The sequence below is a fragment of the Papio anubis genome, chromosome 14 (genome assembly GCF_008728515.1).
Source record: "Papio anubis isolate 15944 chromosome 14, Panubis1.0, whole genome shotgun sequence".
NCBI classification, from domain to species: Eukaryota; Metazoa; Chordata; class Mammalia; order Primates; family Cercopithecidae; genus Papio; species Papio anubis.
In genome coordinates this window covers 97,032,034-97,045,341 of record NC_044989.1, presented here as the reverse complement: position 1 = coordinate 97,045,341, position 13,308 = coordinate 97,032,034, and the positions used below count along the sequence as shown (strand labels likewise).

At 41.9% G+C, this 13,308-nt stretch overlaps 1 protein-coding gene across 5 annotated transcripts in view; it reads left to right on the top strand.

Moving 5' to 3' along the window:
- The window catches only part of NCK2 (NCK adaptor protein 2), a 151,157-nt gene that overhangs the window by 73,584 nt on the left and 64,265 nt on the right, over positions 1-13,308 (top strand). The gene's annotated exons all lie outside the window — the stretch shown is intronic.

Genomic DNA, 13,308 nt, shown 5'->3' with positions numbered 1-13,308 from the left:
GAATTGCTGTATTTGGTGGTCCAGTTAATCCAGCATTCTGTTTCTGGCCAGGCAGGAAGCAGTGCTTTATGAGAAGATAAATTTTCACCTCCAGTGCTTTGTCTCAGAATGAACTGTAAGAACAACACTAGCTTTCCTTAAAAACTTCAATTTGCTTCTATTATTTGCAGATTGTTTTAAAGTAATCTTGAAACTATCATATGGGACTATGGAATCTCTTGGTGTGGTGGTTTCTGAAAATTATCTAGAAAGTTAGAATTTCCTCTTACTTGGTCTGCTACTACTACAAACACATCTTGTGAATATGTTCTTTCTCTTCGACCACCTTAAAAGAAAAATCTCTTTTTGATTTCAGTTATGCCCCTTTGATGTTTGGTGTTTAGAACAGCATCAGATGAATATGCAAGAAGGATAGGATTAAGTGTCTTAGTGATCTTGTCTTGTTATGCTTTATGTTGTCTTTTGGAGAAAATGCCACATTGTTCCGTTGATTTAGGGTATTGTGTGTTGTGATTTCCAGAGCTAGCTCCTGGTCGGCACTCACACTGCATACCTGACTTCACCCCAGCCATTGTTGGGTCTTTTAGCTTTGGATCCCCTCATGCATTCATGGGGCATTCCCAGGTCTCTCTTCCAGACCTTATGCAAGACAAACACCCTAGGGGTGTTCCCGCTCCAAACCTAGGAGATTTTATCTTGCATCAGAAAACTTCTCAAACCCATGGTAACTCCGTTTTCTTTAAAAAACAAACAAAAAAAGTCCTTGAATTGGACTTTTTTTAAAACAGTCATTTGCAAATGCAGTCATGTATCAATCCACTTGTCAGATTTCAAGGGAATGGCGTATAAGCTGGAAATAACAGATCTTCTGATCGGATCATCAGAACTCATTGATAATTTATTAGCATCAGAATCGGACACTACTTCTTTAGAAAGGTCTTGATCATGAGTGACATGAGCAGACCTGAGGTGGTTGTTGGTGCTGGTTCAGAAGCTGGTGAGGCAGGGGAGTATGGCATGCTCACCCAGCAGCTCAGTCTGCAGGAGCTCCCAGCACACGAGTGCCACGTAGACGAGACAGTAAATGGAGACCATGAGAGCCGGCTGGCTTGCAAAAATATCTACCCATGTAATTTTAAAGGATGACTTTTATTTCATAAGTGATAAGGTCCACACAAAACCTTGGTTCACCTATTAAAATTGACTTTTGTGGTTTAGAAAAATGTTAATTTGGAAAATCATGAGATGTAGCCATTCATGTAATCAACATCTATTGTGAACACCCCACCTGTATTCTGGGCTGTTTTTCTTGCAGTGACTGTTTTAGCAGTTAAAAAAAAAAACGTAGATAAAATATAGTCCCAGCTACCTTTTCCCATGCCCTTTTGGGATGGGACCCTGACAGTTTGGGACTGTGCTAACTGCCGAAGTGGAGGTTCTTACAGTCAGTCCCTAGTACCTGAGGCAGGGACCAACTGACCCTTTTGGGGAGAGTATGGAAAAGCCAGGGGATGCTATGTTGGGAACAAGTTTTAAAGAATGAGGAGACATGCGTACAGAGATATAATGTGTTTCCTTGGAACGGGGCAGGCTGATTGGACCAGCTGGGCCATGGTTCCCGGAGACTGCAAGTCATTTAGACAATACTGGGTTGGGGACCAGGCATTTGCCATTTGGCCGGTGGTCTTTGAAGTGCCAACAGAGAAAGCAACAGCTCAGTCAGCCATACCCTTTGGCATGTCAGAAAGAAATGAAATGCTGGCCTGGTAGAACAGTAAGCAGGATGCCAGCCTTGGGTGCATTTCCCAGCTATTGGGCACTCAAGGTTTGCATGCCTGGGGCTGGGCTGAGAGCAGCTTGAGGAGGATGGCGGTGTCTGAGGGCCTGAGTAACGTCTCAGCCCATTTCCACGTGGTGCGTTTCCCTACCCTGTTTTCTGGTCTCCCCAGTGAAGTTAAGGAACAAAGTCTTGGGACCCTCCGGCTCTGACCCTGCCTTCTTTGGGGAGTGGAGACCATAGGAAGAGCCTGAAGACCACCACAGTTGTCATTTTGGCAAATGCGTCATCTGCACTTAATTCTTTCCATGTGTACTTGGAAAGTGACCGTAATTGACTGTTGGAGGCTGGCCGTTCATTACTAGGGACGGAGGATGCGAAGGGCCTTGTCTGCTATGCTGCACGTTCGTTTGACTTTTGAAAAGCTTTTGGAGGCTTTTTCACGACAGACATGTCCTAATGGACAGAAGGATGGTGTAGTGGGGTAGGAAGGACAGTGGCTTAGGTGACACAACTCAAGTTTGAGTAAAGTAAACAGGACTGGATTTCACAAACCGAGTCAGGTGGTGATATGCATGTCCAGCGTGTAAATGTCCGCAGTGAGCCTACACACATCGTTTTCCATTCTGTGATAGAAGCAGCAGCGGCTGTGTTTAACTGAGCAGTGAGCACGAGAAGATGAAACGTTGAGCCTGTCACTCTTACATCCGTAAAAACGCCATCCAGTAATATTTCTTTAACTACTAAAGTTTACTACTTATCTTCATATTGGCCTCAGTTTATTTCAGAACAATTTTTCCTAGACTGTGTACACTTGGAAAAGTCATCTAGAATTTACTCCTCACTTTTGTCATATCCTGGCTTTTTGGTATTTTGGAGATTGCTGGGAGCTGACTTGGCCCCCAACAGGTTATTTAGAAAGATTTTTTACGTACGAAGCCCGGTGCTCAGTCATTATTAAGTTTTTCGGGCTGAAGCTTCTGTTGAGCGTGTGGCTTGGAGGTCTCTGATACCTGGAAGTAACTTGTGGAGTTTCTGCCCAAACAGAGGAGCCCGTTTCAGCCGCTTTCTGCTGCACACTGGGCCCCTGGGTGATCTGGGGGAACAGTCTCTGCAGCTTGAACTGATCGTTTCTTCTTTATAGCATACTGAATATCAAGAGATGGCCACAGCCTTTAATACTGTGGTTAAATCTGTGGCAATTGGTTAAATAATTAACCAGTAAGTATTGACAGCTGCTAGAAAAAAAAAAATATTGCCACATTGATTCCACAGTGCCCCTGGCGGTGCAGTCAGTGGAAGCAGCTGTCATCTATGGGGTCATCGTTGGCAGGTGCCCGGCACAGGGCTTGTCACCGCTTGTGTATTACCTCTGGTCGCAAATGCAGATGTTATTGTCCCCATTTAATAGATGGGGACACGGAGCCTCAGGAGAGGTTAAGGAGACTGTGACACAGCTGTGCACGCTCAACTCTGTGACTCTGGACAGTCCCCTTAACCTCTCCTGCGGCTTTGTGTCCCCATCTATTAATGGCAGCCCAGGAAGCAGAAGGTCTGTTGCTTACCAGCCCACGTTCCTTCTGCTTCCCGGGCTGCCGTCTCTGACATATGATGGTGGTGACATGGTAACCACCCATTCTCCAAGTGCTTATCTTAAACTGAGATGTGAGGCTCTGGGAGATTAAATGACTTGGCCAAAGCCCAGGGCTCCTAGGTGGCAGAGCAGGCTGGGAGCTCCCATTTCCTGACCCAAAAAAGCCTTTCTTTCTTACTGTACCAGGAATTTCGTGAGATTGATTTTCTTCTCCCCTAGAAAAATCTCCTGCATCTAAGTACAGTTTGGAGAGTCTCTTTGGAAAGGTAAGGGTGTGTGAAGGAAGACTTTGGGAGATTTGAGAGGGGATGGAGCTGGAAACCTGAATCCCCCGAGGGCCTCTGCTGCCCCAGGGTCAGCTTAGCAACTCCTGTGACTTCCAGCTCCGCACGTGCGGGCCCAGGATGGTGCTCAGAGTCGCCTGTATTGGGGATCCCCAGCTTAGCATGAGTTAAGAGAAGTTCTCTGTACAGGCCAGGGGACTTTGTATTTAACAGCCACTTCTGTGTGCGCTGAGGCTATCTCTGTGGTCCCTGACTCTTCCCACAGCACCCCTGTTCAGGGCGAAACATCATAAAATTGTGATTTAACGTTCTTGCATGGTCAATGACATAATGCTTTTCTCTTAGTTGTGGTGGTGATCAAGGTTATGCCAAGCATTTTTTCTTTTCTGTCATAGCTGATATACCCTAGCAGTGTGGTTTCCTAGAAAGCTGAAGAAACAAAAACAAAAAAGCCAATTCCTGTACCCCTCAACCTTCTTTTCCTTAGATAGAAACTGAACACATAACATTCTAGTCATTTTTCAATGACTCTCTGAATTGTATCTTAGAATTTAGAAAGGAATTTTCGTGAATTCTCTTTAATGCCAGGTGAGATGGATATTCCTCCCCTGAATTGTATAGATGAAAATGAGCCCAGAGAGGTTCTTTTCCTTGCCTAGTACGGCCCAGCGTTGGATGGTGACCTGTGACTCACACCTGAATGTTAGATTCCAGATACTCTGTCCTTGTCTTAAAGAGTCCCTGGGCCAGCTGTGTGGCAGATGTGTATGTAAGAGAACGGCATTAAATAAACAGGCCAGACAGAGCTTGAAATGAGAGCATTGCTGCAGTTGAGGTTCTCAAACTAGGAAAAGCAGAGAGAAATTTTTCTCGACTTCCTCCAGAAAAGCAGAAAGTCCTCTCATGCTGTGTGTGTGTGCGTGTGCGTGTGTGTGTGTGTGTCACGATGGAGGGGGTGTTGTAGGGCTTTTAGTAAACTGGACCTGAACAGGTAATTACAAACAAACTCCAGAGGAGAATACTTTCTGGGATTACCACTGGGATGTACAGAACTGAAGGGAACACATGAAACAGAAGACGTGGCATTCGAGTTGGGTGTGTCTGGTGGAGGGTGTGGGAGGGGAATGTGTCCCAGTGACCTTGTGCTCCCCGTTCCCGTGCTGCGGGTGCCTCACTGGACACACCAAAAGTATTTTGAGTTTTAGATTTCTGCCTATCAGAATCAATTTTCCGGTTGACTCTTATTATAACTAAAGTTGAAATGATTTCTTTAGAAATGGTCCTGGCTCCAGGATGGCAAAATGGTTATAAAACATTATGAATAAATCAGATCATACGAGGTCACAGTTTAGGAGGGAATGAATTTTGGTACCATGTTACCAAGCAGTATATTAACAAGATGCCAGTTTTGGATGCAAACGAATAACCCTCAGTGCTTGTTGAGGCAGAAGGTACCAGGGCCCTCCTGCCAGGTCTGTGGCCATGGAGGCAGGCCTTGTATCTCCCTGGAAAGTAAAATATGCCTTCTCGGCTTCTCAGAGTCACACCTGACCAGCAGTCACACTGACAAGTTAATTGGCGCGATTTCAGCTTGATTGCTGCCTGCAAGATGTAAGGATGATCCTAACTATGAATCTGCTCTGGCTGTTTCCTGATCAAACGCCTTGTTCTGTGACCTTCCTGTGTGAAAGTCTACGCGGGTCACAGTGTGAACAAGCCGTGGTCCGGAGCAGTCCCTGGCCGGCGTGAACTCCAAGTCAGGAGTCTGCAGTGGTGACGTCCCTCTTGAATGTCCTCAGGTAACCTGTCTTTTACAGCGATGTGGCCAGGGACAGGGAGAGACCCTAGAGTTGACAGTTTTAGTAGTTTTTCTAAGTTGCTTGTCTCTTTTGCCAACATTCCATTTTGGGTTTTGCTTGTGATGGTTCTCATCTTATTTCATATGCGTGAGGGCCCCCTCCCTTTGTTGACCACATAGCGGAATGCCCAGTCCATGAATGTCACGTTTCCGTAGAATACTGCTTTCCACTTGGGCCCCCGACGGCGCTCACAGGGAATGAGTGGGAAACACAACAGATCTGACAACCCACTCACTCCTCAGTCAGACTTGTTTTATTTAGAGCCTTCCAGAATCTGCCACTTATGATCTCACCCAGAGGTTATGTTGAAGATTTTGTTGTGTTCACGAAGACCAAGGTCAGAAGTACTTGGGAAAGACAGGGATTCCAGGAGCCAGAGACAGGACCGTCTTCCCTGCCTGGAGCCTGGGTCTGGTGCAGGCCTCTCTTGTGGGAGAAGCTAAATGCAACCGTATCTTCCCAACCTGAGAGCTCATTGAGTAACGTCTTTGTAATACATTGGTCATTTTCCCAGCGGTTAAGTACCACGTCTCCGCGGTGTGTGCTTGGAACAGAGGTCTCTGGAGGAATCGTTGGGATGTGCTCATGTGTGGGTGTTGTGCTTTCATCGCTGGGTGTTAACTTCGGGCCTTGGTTCCTTTGGCAGTGACATGGAGGGAGAGGGTAGATGAAGTTGGGTCCATGAACTTGGAATTCTAAGGCCAGTCCTGCACAGGCAGGGCAGTAACACAGGCCTGGTTGCCATGCCCCACAGAATTCAGTGGGAAAACATGCTCAGAGTTTGTGGGACACCAGTGTCCGCCTCTCCACCACTACAGTAAGATCAGGAGCCCATCTCCCACCTGAGCCTCAATTCCAGGAAAGAGCAACAGGGATTCCCCCAAGCTGCAGACAGGTGATGCTGCCCATATTTGCTGGCTGAGTGGGGCCAGGTATGGAGGGAGATGAGTGGGCACTCGATGAGGTGCTTGGGGATGGCATGGAGATAGACATGGCATAGCTCCTGCGTCGTCCTCTTCTTCCAGGCTTTGGAGCTCTGTGAATCCATGCCTACCAGCTGTAATGTAATGGGGATCACCTGGGATGCTTGGGGGTGACCTAGGATGCTCAGGGTCCACGCCCCACTAATCTGGAGTGGGCAGACAGGACCTGAGCATCTGTGCTGTTACACTGATCTTCCCTAAAGGGGCCCTCTACTCTAAGGGCTTTCATTTGCGAGTTTTCATGTATTCACTCCTGAGATAATTCATCGTAATTTTAAAAGTCCCATTCCATTGCTAGTGTTTATCGGTAGTTCTGATCTTTCGTCCTTACAGCGAGCTGACCCTCAGTGGAGACTTGTCTTATGCACAGAAATTTAACAAAATATAATGGAGAAATAGGAAGCAGTGCTGGGCACTGTAGCGCTTTAGAACATACCAGATATGAGAGCTCTAATAATTTCTCCCCACACCTTATGTTTTCCACTTTGGAGATTCTGGCTTGGGGGATGGTGGGTTCCTGATAAAGGGTCAGCAGCGAAATCACATAGCAGTGTCCATATGATCACATAGCAGAGAATAATTTCTCTTGTTTTAGAGACTTTTTACGGAGCCCTTATTTTTGCCCAGTAGAGCCATTATCTGGGTCACCAGCAAGGCACAGAGGGATGGGAAATATTTGTAACTTTACAGAAGGCAGTAAATATATACTCTGCTCTGTCAGTTACAGTATAACCCAAAAATCTTTGTAATGAGTTTTGTTACGTAACCAGACCCTCTAGTCCTCAGGACTGGAGTTCCTTATGCGGTCATAGTGTCCTTTTGATTGGTCAGGTTTGGAGTTCCTGGCCCCAGTAGATCTTGACGGAGATTCTGATTAACCAAAATGATCACATTACGTCCTTTATAACTCTAGAGCAGATTGCTAGGACAGTCCACATCCCTTAGAAGGCTGACACTGTGTATTAGTCTGTTTTCCTACTACAATAAACTACCAGAGACTGGGTGATTTATGCAGGAAAGAGATTTAATTTACTCACAGTTCAGCATAGCTGGGAGACCTCAGGAAACTTACTCATGGCAGAAGGTGAAGGGGAAGCAAGGCACCTTCTTCACAGGGTGGCAAGAAGGAGAAGTGTTGAGCAAAGGGGGAAGAGCTGCTTATAAAACCATCAGATCTTGTGAGAACTCAATGTCACCAAGACAGCATGGGGGAAACGCCCCCATCACTCAGTTACCTCCACTGGTCTCTCCCTTAACACATGGGGATTATAGGGATTACAATTCAATTCAAGATAAGATTTGGGTGGGGACACAAAGCCTAACCCTACCACCCCGTGAGGACCAATTCTGTCTGCTCATGTAGTTTGCTTGTAGTGTGGATGATATGTTAGTTGGGAAGCTTGTGATTTTGACTGTCTCAGAAATGGAAAACTTAAAGAGACATATATAGAATACCTGAGTAACCTGATTGGTTAGGTCTTTTTTATGCAAAAATGTAACTAATAAAGCAGGAATTTCTTCTTCCCAAATTAGAGCCAAATTCCAAATGGATTGCATGGTAAAGGGCTCTGGATTTGGGTTCTAGGCCCCCTGGATTTGGGTCATTACTGAGTTATCCTCACAGTACCCTTCTCTCTCAATACCAAGTTCTGGCCAAGTAAATATCCTTTCCTCTGAGGAGCTTCCCTAGCTCCCTTGCCTTATCCTGGCCCCTTTTAGAGACATTTTATATATGTGTATATATATATGTGTGTGTGTGTGTATATGTTGAAAATAAAAGGATGGAAAAATACCGTGCAAATATTAATGAAAAGAAAGCAGAAATTGTTATATTAATATCAGATAAAGAACTTTTAAAAGTAAAAAGTTACCAGGGACATAAATAAAAGAGTGTTCATCAAGAAGACATAGCATTCCTAAGTATGCATGCACCAAACAACAGAGCTGTGAAATAAGAAGTAAAAACTGCTAGAACTACAAGGAGAAACAGACATACCCATGATTATACTTGAAGATCTCCATGCCCTTCTCAACAGTTGATAGAACAACCACACATAAAGTACACAGAAAGTCAGCAAGGCTATAGGAACACTCACCACCATCAATTAATATTATCTAATTGACATTTGTAACACTCTACCCAACAGTAGCAGAGTACACATTCTTTTCAGGCACCCACAGAGCATTTGCCATAGTAGGGCATGTCCTGGGCCAAAAAACAAACGGTAACAAATTTCAAAGCGTTGAAATCATACACAGTGTCTTCTCTATCTTGTAATAGAATTTCTTCTTTTTGCTTTAAAACGAGAGTCTCAAATGGTCACACATATTGTATGATTCTATTTGTATAACATTCTCAAAATGAGAAAATTACAGAGATGGAGAGCAGATTAGTATTTACGAGGGGTTGGTGATAGTTGTCGGAAAGGGAGTTGGATGTGACTATACAAGGGATAATGTCAGAGAGATTTCTGTGATGATGAAATAGTCTTGATTGGCATGGTGGTTATAGGAGTTTACACATATGATGAAATGACAGAACCATATATACTCATTATACTAATGTCAGTTTCTTGATTTCGATATTTTACTGTAGTTATGTAGAATGTAACCATTAGGAGGAACAAGGTGAAGAGCACAAGGGACCACTTTGCACTGCCTTTGGAATTTCCTGTGAACCTATACTTATCTCAAAATTAAAAGTTTAAACTTTTTAAAAAGAAAAGTTTCCTCTTTTTATAGTAGTCTATAGTTTGGGATCTAAGAAGTATGCAAGCTTATGTAGCAGTAGATGAATAAGTCATAAAAGGAAGATAGAAATAGGAGAGCGGCCAGGGAGAATTGGGCACCATTGAAGATTGCTGAAAATGTTTTTCTTATCAACAAATTTCCTTGTTCCCTATTTTGAAACAATATGGTCTAACCACATTTCTTTATTGTTGTTTTGATATACAATATAATTCACAATAATTTTCCTGTAATTAATATTGATCAAATTTTTAAAATGGCACTGACCACAAGAATACTACAATTAAAGCCCCATGACAGCACATTCATCCACCCCAGATCAGTGTGGAGTGCAGAATTTAAGCATGTGATAGGTAATGACTTTGTCTCGACTCTGAAGTCTAAGAAACAAGCCTGAAAACAGTAGAAGGCTCTGCAAATCATGGCAGCTACTGCAAATGAAATATCAATTTTCATGAATCTAGACACACAAGCACTAACCCTGGGGTCAAGAGACCCAGGAAGAGGTCTCAGCGTGTCTTTGATCACCTATGACATCTTGAGCAGGTCATCACTTCCCCTTGGGACTGTAGTAGGAGCGAAATAGGATACTGCTGTGTTGACCTCTTAGTAAATTAGGCATGCTCTATACAGGGAAGGGCCATCACTCACTCATCTTTTCAGCTGTACCCAGTGGCCACTGTCTGAAATGTCATCTTTTAATAGAAACCATAACTCTTAGTACGAGTCCACACACTCCATCTCTCTGAGGCTTCCACCTTTCCCAAAATAGGCTTTATTTTTATCAGAGCCCAAATGAGCTGACTCTTTATTTCAGATCCCCAGCTCTGGGTGATATAGTCGGATAGAGTAGAGTGCCAGGCCTAGGGGCATAGTCATGCTGACTGGCATTTTGGGGAGGTTCAGCAAGTGCTAGCTAATGAAATACTCTTATCCCTTTCTGCTTGGCTTGTATGCTTTCTTTTTAAAATTCCTTTTGTGATATTTGATAGGTACAAAATACGTAGGTGTCATTTATGTACCTATGGGGCATAATAATAAACAAATGCCCGGGAACCTACCTCCCAACTTAAAAACTAGAATATTCTCAATACTGTGAAAACGATAGTGTTCTCTACCTCCTCTTTTCCCATTGCCTTTTCCCCCAGAGGTTATTTTAGAACACTTTTAGATTTACAGAAGACTTATGAAGATAGCATAAAGAGTTTTCATATATTTAGCATCTAGTTTCCCTTATGATGAACTAAAATTGGTCCATTATTAAGTAAGGTCCACACTTTATTTGGATTTAAAACTTTTTTAACCTAATGTTCATTTGCTGTCCCAGGATCCCATCCCAGATGCCACACTACACACTAATTAGTTGTCATGTCTCTTTGAGCTCTTCTTGGCTGTGACAGTTTCTCACTTTCCTTGTTTTGTTGATCTTGACAGTTTTGAGGAGTCAGGTATTTTTTACAAAGTCCCCCAATTGAGAGTTCTCTGATGATTTTCTCATGAGGGTTTTGGGAGGAAGAACACAGAGGCAACATGTCCTACTCATCTCATCACATCAAGAGTCCCTGCTGTCAGAATTCTTCACTCCCTACTGACTCCTTCTCCCGCTTTCCCTATGTACTCTTTGGAAGGATGTCTCTGGGTACACCCCATAGTTAAGGGAGGGGAGTTTACTGCTTCGTCTCCTTGAAGACAGAGTGTCTACGTAACTTATTTAGAGTTATTCTTCCAACAAGATCTGTCTCTTTTTCATTTATTTACTGGTCATTCATTCTGTTGCTTTTTGTTCTTTTCTTTTTAGTTGATACATTTTGTTTTCTTCACTGGATCTGTTTACCAGTTCTTTTTAATTGTACCTATTTATAGGTCAAAAGTGGTATTTTGATATCTGTATGTAATGTGTAATGATCAAATTAGGGTAATTAGCATATTCATTACCTCAAACATTTATCTTCTGTGTTGGGAACATTCAAAATCCTCTCTTCTAGTTATTTTAAAGCCACCCTACAGTGCTATCAAACACTAGAACTTATTCCTCCTATCTAGCTGTAATTTTGAATCCAGCCAACCTTTTCCTATTCCTCCTTCTCCCCACCCTTCCCCACCTCTAGTAACCACTATTCTACTCTCTACTTTTATGCATCAGCTTTTTTAGCTCCCACATGAGTGAGAACTCTGGTATTTATCTTTCTTTGCCTGACTTATTTCACTTAATATAATAACATCCAGGCTTATCCATGTTGCCATGAGTGACAGAATTTTATTTTATTTTTTCTGGCTGAATGGTATTCCACTGTGTATATGTACCACATTTTCTTTATCCATTAATTTGTTAATGAACGCTTAAGTTGATTACATATCTTTGCTATTGTGAATGGTGCTGCAGTTAACATGGGAGTGCAGCTATCACTTCGACATACTGATTTCCTTTTCTGTGGGTAAATACGCAGCAGTGGGTTTGCTGGATCATTTGCACCGATGATAAATTAGTGTTCCTCTTTCTTGGTATCCTTGCCAGGAATTTGTTTTTTGTTTTTTGTTTTTGTTTTTGTTTGGTCTGATATTACCATTCTCGTTGGGCTGAGATGATACCTTATTGTGGCTTTGATTTGCATTTCTCTGATGATTAGTGATATTGAGCATTTTTTGCTATACTTATTGGCCATTTGTATATTTTCTTTTGAGAAATGTTTATTCAGATCCTTTGATCATTTTTAAAACCAGGTTATTTGGATTTTTCTTTTTGTTTTGCTGTTGAGTTTTTGAATTCCTTGAATATTTTGCATAATAGTTCCTTATTGGATGAATAGTTTGCAAATACTTTCCCCTATTCCAGTGTCTCTTCATTTGATTATTTCCTTTGCTGTGCAGAAGGTTTTTAGTTTGATATAGTCCCATTTGTCTATGTTGGCTTTTGTTGCCTCTGCTATTGAAGTCTTAACTATAAAATGAAAGGATATCCCATATTCATGGATTCAAAGAATTATAATATTGTTAAAATGACTATACTACCTAAAGTGATCTATACCTTCAGTGCAATCCCTATCAAAATACAATGACATTTTTCACAGAAATGGAAAAGACAGTCCTAAGATTTGCAGAAAACCACAAAAAAACCCTGAATAGCCAAAGCAATATTGAGCAAAAAGAACAAAGCTGGAGGCACATGGTACTTCTTGGCTGCAAAATACACTACAAAGCTACCAAATAAGCATGATATCTTTCTTTTTTTTTTTTTTTTTTTTTGGTCTTTTTGATAATATTATTCTATGCTGTAAAATCTTTGCCCAGACCAATGTCCTAATGTATTTCCCCTATGTTTTCTTTTGGTGGGATTATAGTTTGGGGGCTTACATTTAAATCTTTAATCAATTTTGAGTAGACTTTTGTATGTAGTGAAAGATAGGGGCCTAGTTTTATTCTTCTGCACATGGATATCCAGTTTTCCTACCACCATTTATTGAAGAGGCTCTCCTTTTCCCTAATCTATGTTCTTGACACTTTTGGTGAAAATTATTTGGCTCTAAATAGATGGATTTATTTCTGGGTTCTCTATTCTGTTCCCTTGGTCTGTGTGTCTGTTTTTATGCCAATACCATGCTGTTTTGATTATTATAGCTTGTAGTATATTTTGAAATCATGTGGTGTGATGCCTTAAACTTTGTTCTTTTTGCTCAGTATTTGGCTAGTTGAGGTCTTTTGTGGTTGCATACAAATTTTAGGATTTCTTTTTCTATCTCTGTGAAAAATTCATTGATATTTTGATAGGGATCTCATTGAAAGTGTAGGTTGCTTTGGATGTAATGGTCATTTTAACAATATTATTCCAATTCATTAACATGGGATATCTTTTCATTTGTTTATGTCCTCTTCAATTTCTTTTATCGGTATTTTGTAGTTTTTAATGTAGACATCTTTCACCTTCTTGGTTAAATTTGTTCTTAGGTATTTGGCTGTTTTTCTTTTATTTTTAGCTATTATAAACGAGATTGGTTTCTTTATTTCATTTTCAGCTAGTTTGTTATTGGTGTATAGAAACACTACTGATTTTTGTATGTTGATTTTA